This window comes from Elephantulus edwardii, unplaced genomic scaffold (assembly GCF_000299155.1).
Source record: "Elephantulus edwardii isolate Elephantulus edwardi_28Jun2011 unplaced genomic scaffold, EleEdw1.0 scaffold00003, whole genome shotgun sequence".
Classification (NCBI taxonomy): Eukaryota; Metazoa; Chordata; class Mammalia; order Macroscelidea; family Macroscelididae; genus Elephantulus; species Elephantulus edwardii.
The window spans coordinates 39,477,247-39,484,370 of NW_006399753.1; positions in this window are offsets into that span (position 1 = coordinate 39,477,247).

Consider the following 7,124-nt stretch of genomic DNA (forward strand, 5'->3'; position numbering starts at 1 on the left):
TCCTTCCTTCCTTCCTTCCTTCCTTCCTTCCTTTCTTTCTTTCCTTTCTTGTACAAGAAAAGTGAACTGGGTTGGTGGTGGGCAGGGAAGAAATTGTGCAACAATGAATGAATGGAAATACATGTTCTCTATAAACTTTCATTAAAATCTCATGTTTAAAAAAGAAAAATTATGTTGTTTTTCCTAATTCAAACCTTATAGCTATCTTCCTTAACTTTCATCTAGATTTATTTTATCCAGAGAGCAAAAATCATCATAAATACTAGTTTCATAGTTCTCTGACCTTTAAAATTTCCAAAAGTGCATCTGGTGAGCATACTTTCAACTTCCAATGTATTTATCCAAATAATTGATAATACAGTTGAAACAGATTAGACTGAGGGTAAGATTTAGTTGTTACCTATCTTTAAGATCATTTTTCCTTTATAAATACATACTAAATAGGTAAATCACTCAATTATAGAACTATTGTGTGATCGAATATCCTGTTTATGAATTTTGTACAGTTTAGTGAATATGAAAACCTACTGGAGGGTCAGTTATTAGTTGGCTATAACTTGACAATACTTAAAAGCAATATAATTAAAGATCCTATCAATCTCTTTATTTATTTTAACTTCCCATGTAAATTTTGAGGCTTGAAAAAAAAAATGCAGGTATTTAGCCAACATCTAAAACAATGTCCACAATATATTATGCACTCAATATATATTTGTGGATTCAATAAATTGAAAGTTATGTATGACATTGTGGTGTTAGCTTAAAAGTTGGCTTTTCTGGTCATTAAGTTAGCCCCCTGTAGTCTCCACCTACCTTAAATGCACACACATGGTCTTGTAAATCATCAACAGCTGTGGGAGTAGGATGAGAGAGAGAGACAGAGAGAGAGAGAGAGAGAGAGATCCACACACAGGGCAGGATGACTTTGAAAGAGAGATTCTGTTAAGAGCCAGACCTGAGAGAGACCCTGGTGGCACAATCCTGGTGATGGTGTTGCAGAGACAGTAAGATTCCTGTGAGAAACAAAGGCAAGATGTGACCTCCGGTTTCTATAATTTTACTGGCCACAGTTAAAGGTTTTGCTTTTCTTGTCAGGTGCTTGAAGAAGAAACTGACTTTTAACTGCTCTGAGGCAGACCTTGCTGGATGTTGAGGAAATTAGAGACTTCTTGAATTTATGTTGCTGAACTGAAACCAGGACGTTTACTAATTTAAGGAATTGTGTTTTGCTGTTAATCTGGCTTGGGACTGCCACACTAAATCTGGACTTGAATTGTGCGATATTCTTTGCCGCTCCCATTTCTCAACCTATTTTCCTGTTCTTGTTAACTACAACTGTGAGTAAAGTCTGAGAGTCAGCAACAAATATTGAACTTAGTGATTTGTGGAAATAGGTGCAGGAAAATGGGGTGTATGTGTGTGTCTGACTTAGCAATTTTCTATTTGCTGTTATGGATATTATTGATGAGGACAGTACCCCTTTATGAAACAGGTAGAAATCAGACCCAGAAACCTCCATATTGCATCTGCTCTTTTGCAGACTAAATCATCTATTTAATATTGTCTGAATATATATTTTGAGGTTTAGCACCTCACTCTTAAGTGAAAAACAAAAAATAATTAACATTAGAGTGGCCTAGTAGGTAAGGAATTGCTCTGCCAACCTATAGAGAGGCAGTTCAAATCCACCTGGCTTCTTGGAAGGAGACATTTGCAACCTCTCAACACCCAGTGGACTTATAGCTGATCTTCCAGTGGGTTTTCAGAGGGAATAAATTGCACAGTGTTCAAAATGTGCCTCCACCAGTTGCTCTGAGGGAGAAGGATGAGCGATCTCTTCCTACAGGATTAACTGACCTCTAGGGTCAGCTACAAGTTAACTCCAACACCACAATGACTTTGAGAAACTTTTGAGGAAATCCTGCAAAATGCAAGATAAGAACCCAAAGTAAGCAAGAAAGTAAAGAACAAACCAGTAGGAGAAACTAAGATGAAATAGACAATGAAACCAACAGGAGATGAGTAAACATTTTAGATTGGATATCTACATGATTTGCTACTGTGAGACTATACTGGAAAAAGGATGCAGCAACAAAAACAGAAATAAAGTGTCTTTTACAATGAACTATAAGATAGCTTATGGCTTAGTGGTAAGGAGTTGTATGGCTAAGACACATACATAAGGTTCATATATACCACTTGTGCTCCAGGAGAAAGCTCCTGCAAGAGGGTTAATTATTAGTTGATTCTGACTTTGACAGTACATAACAACAGTAAAACGTTGCTTTTATAACTCATAGCAACCCTATGTACAACAGATTTGAACCCTGCTCTATCCGGTGCCAAACTTATTGTCTCTGACACACCTACTCCTATTACCCCAGTCACTGAATCAATCTCTCCCATTGAGGGTCTTTCTCTCTTGCACTGTCCCTCTCCACGGACTGGTCCCTCCTTGCAACATGCCCAAAATATGTCAGACGAAGTTTCAAAATCCTTGCCTCCAAGGAGCAGCCTGGTTTCACCAGGAAGAAACTGTTTGTTCTCCTGGCAGTCCATGATATATACAATACTCTTCTCCAGAGCCACAAATTAAAGGCACCAATTCTCTTTCTGTCATCCCTAGTCAATGTCCAGCTTTCTGACTCATAGCGAGTAATATCGAAGACTATGGCCTGGATCAGACACACTTTGATCTCCAGAATGACATCATTGCTCTTCAGTATTCTGGAGAAGTCCCTGACAGCAGACATTCCTGATGAAATTCATCGGGTACAAGAGTGTTGGTGGCACAACTAAGCAAACTAAAGCTGTTAACAATCTCAATCTCTTCACTATCTATCATGATGCTGCCAATTTGCCCAGTGGTGAGAATCTTCGTTTTCTTGATGTTGAGCTTCTATCCATATTAAAAACTACAGTCCTTGACCTTCTGCAGCAAGTGTCCTTCTCAATTTTAGTGAGCAGAGTTGTGTCATCTGCATAACACAGGTTGTTGATGAGTCTTCCTCCAATCCTGATGCCACATTTATCCTAATAGAGTTCAACTTCCTGGATGATCTGTTCTGCATATAGATTCAAAAGGTGTGGCGATATGTCACATCCCTGGTATACACCTTCCCAGTTTTGAATCATGCAATGTTTCCTTGTTCTGGTCTGACCACTGCTTCCTAGTCCAAATATAGGTTTCACATAAGTAGAATCAAGTGTTCTAGGATTCTCATTCTTCTCCAAGTTAGCCACATTTTCTTGTGATCCCCAGAAACTCCTTTGAATAGTCCATGAAACACAGATAGATATTCCTCTGGTACTCTTTGTTTCATCCAAGATCCATCTAACATTTGCTATAACATTACCAGCACCATGGCCTCTTCTAAACCCACCGTACACATCTGGCTGTTCTCTGTAGATATGCTGCTCCAGTCATTTATGGATAATTTTCAGCAGAATTTTGCTTGCATGTGATATTAATGATACTGTTTGATAATTTCTACACTCTATTGGATCACCTTTCTTTGGAATGGGAATGAATATAGAACTCTTCCAGTCAGTAGGCCAGGTGGTTGTCCTCCAGATTTCTTGGCACAACTTGATGAGCACATCCAGGGCAATGTCTGTGTGTTGAAATATGTCAATTGGTATACTATCAATTCCTGGGCCCTTGTTTTTTGCTAGTTCTTTCAGAGCAGCTTGAACTTCTTCCTCCATCACCACAGGTTCTTGCTCATAATTTGTTTAATGAAATTCTTCTGTGTCAGTCAATTCTTTTTGGTGTAGTGACTCTATATACTCTTTCTATCTTCTTTTAATGCTTGCTTCCTGAATCATTTAATATTCTACTCAAAGAATCCTTAAGTACTGCAACTAGAGACTTGAGTTTATTCTCCAGTTCCTTGAGCTTAAGAAAAGCTGAGTTCAGCCTTTTTTATTTTCTGATTCTAGCTCTTTGCACATTTCATTATAATACTATGTCTTCCCACACTGCCCTTTGGAATCTTCCATTCAGCTCCTTAATTTCTTGATTACATTCCTTATCTTTTCCTTTTCAGTGCTCTAGTGAAATATTCAGAATCTCACCTGACAGTGAAAAGTAGAAACCATGAAATGGTGCTGTAGTCCACAGGGAATTGTACTGCTAACCAAATAAATGTTGGCACCTCTCTGTGGTTGAAATCCACCAGCATCTCTGGGAGAAAATGATGAAAACTCTTCTCCTGTGCAATTCACAACCAGAGAAAACTCACTGGAAGGTCAGCAATAAATTAGTCCCAACTCAAGGGCAATGAATGACCAAGCAAATGGAGTAGAATCATTTACAAAAACATAGTTGAGAAAAAAAAAAATCCTCAGAAATATGAATAAAGATTTTTTTAAAAAAACATTCAATCTATGAGCTTCAACATCTAAGGAACAGCAGTTCTGCAAAGAATAAGAGAGAAAAAAATGTGGCAAAATTGTTTTTGCTGTTAGGTGCCAAGTCGGTTGTGCACCTCACAATGGTTGCCAAGGTAAAGGCCATTGTTACAGTTATTGTACTAATCTCTCTTGTTGAACTGATTTTCTACTTCCTTCCTTATTTTCTGCTGTTAGTTACTTGATAAAACTCTTTTGCAGCAAAATTATTTAAAGCAAATTCAAGAAAATCAGGAACACTTCCCAGAACAAAAGTTTTTATATTAAAAAATCCTTCTTAAATATTTAGAGGAATGTTGTTGTTTTTGTTCTTAGGTACCATTGAGTTGCCTGAGACCCATAGTGACCCTATGCACACCAGCTGTGAATCCTTCCCTGTCTTGAACCAATCTCACTAATTCCAACACACCAACCCCCATCGCCCCAGTTACTGGATCAATCCATCTCATCTGGGGTCTTCTCCTCCTGCACTGTCCAAACACCCTTCCAAGCTTGATGTCCTTCTCTGAGGATGCCCAAAGTATGTGAGACGGAGCTTCAAAACTCTAGCCTCCAAGGAGAGACTTGGTTTCACCCTCTCTGAAACAGAGCTATTTGTTTTCTTGATGGTCCATCATTATGTTCAAGACTCTTCTCCAGCACCACAATTGAAGACATCAATTCCTCTTCTATCATCCTTATTCATTGTCCAGCTCTCTGATGCGTAGCAAGTAATTGTGAATACCATGGCCTGGATTAGACGCACTTTGGTCTCTAGACTGACATCATTGCTTTTCAGCACTCTGGAGAGATCCTTGATAGCAGATTTTCCCAATGCAATTCATCTTTTGACTTCCTGATTGCTTATAATATTAAGAATCCTGATTGTGGAGCCAAGCAAACTGTAATTGTTAACAACCTCAATCTCTTCTCTATATATCATGGTCTTCTCTATATGTCATGGTGTTACTAATTGGCCCAATAGTGAGAATCTTCTTCTCCTTGATGCTAAATTTCAATCCATATTGAAGACTAAGGTCCTTGATCTTCTGCAGCAAGTGCTTCAGGTCTTCTCCAGTTTTAGCAAGCAAGGTTGTGTTATCTACATATGTGGATTGCTGGTGAGTCTTCCTCCAATACCGATGCCACATTCCACCTCATAAAGCCTGGCATCCAGAATGATCTTTTCTGCATACAGATGGAAAAGATAAGGAGATGGGATGCATCCCTGACATACTCCTTTCCTGATTTTGAATCATGCAGTGTTTCCCTGCTCTATTTTGAGGACTGCTTCCTGGTCCATGTTTAGGTTTCCCATAAGCACAATCAAGTGTTCTGGGATTCCCATTTTCCTCAAGGTTAGCCAATTTCTTGTGATCCACACAGTCAAATGCCTTTGAATAGTTAATGAAACACAGATAGACATTCCTGTAGGACTCTGCTTTCTGCCAACATCCATCTGACATTAATGCAATGATGACTCTAGTGCCACAACCTCTTCTAAACCCAACTTATATTTCTGGTAGTACTCTGTCAACGTACTGTCAATGTACATTCCAGAAGGGGAATTGGAAAAGCTTAAATATAACATGGTGAAATTGCACTACAATATTAATTGAGAAATCCTGAAAATATTCTCAACAAAGGGAGGAGAAGAGGGTTGGTCACACAGAGAGATTTAGAAACAAGTATTGAATTTGACAGTAACATGGGTAATGATTTATTATAAATTATAATAATAACAGTTTCCAGCACCAAAATTCTATTTTCAGCTTACCTCTTAATCAAAATAGCTCCAGATACATTGGTTTAAAAAAAAAAAAAGCTTTCCTTGTTGGAAGCTGGCAATAGAAATAGACATAATTTACTTCTATTAGCTCAAAAAGCAAGCAAAAGAAGGCATTATTGTTGTTTTTTGCTGTGTGCCACATAGTTGGAGCCAACTCATAGCTGACCCTCCAGTGGGTTTACCGAGATAGTAAAATGAAGGGGAAGAGCTTTCTCATCTCTTTCAAAGAGCAGCTAGTGGATTCAAATTGCATATTTTAGAATTGCCATTACAATACCTTACCAAAAATTAAATTTGGGGAAAAGGTGGAATAAAGAAGAGACAGTAGGGGGAAAGATATAGGTAAGAGCCATATTGTACATCAATAGTCTTGCTTTCTGCAGAAGGATAGAATTCAGAAAGTAAGTCTTTAAGAGGTATAATCTATTCGCTCTGACAGGAAATGATGTGCATATAGAAATATAATAAATATAAAATTATTAAAAAACCAACTAGGAAAATCATAGTTGTGTATAAAAAGGAATAGTCTTCTAATAGACATATATGGATAATAGAAAGAATGATCGAATTTTGCACAATGACTTGTTCATAGCAAATACATTTTTTAAGAGACATAAAGGCAGGTTATATACCTGGATTTCACTGATGGCATGCATAGGAATCAGATCGATTACATCTGTGGAAAGAACTGCTGGAAAAGCTCAATATCAGCTGTGAAAACTAGGCCAGGAGATGACTGTGGAACAGACCACCAACTACTCATATGCAAATTCAAGCTGAAGCTGAGAAAAATTAAACCAAATCCAAGGCAACCAAAATACGACTTTGAGTCTCTCCCACCTGAATTTCAGAACCATCTCAGAAAGAGGTTTGAGGCTTTGAACACTAATGAGCAAAGGCCAGATGAGTTGTGGGAGGATATCAAGGGTATCATCCAGGAAGA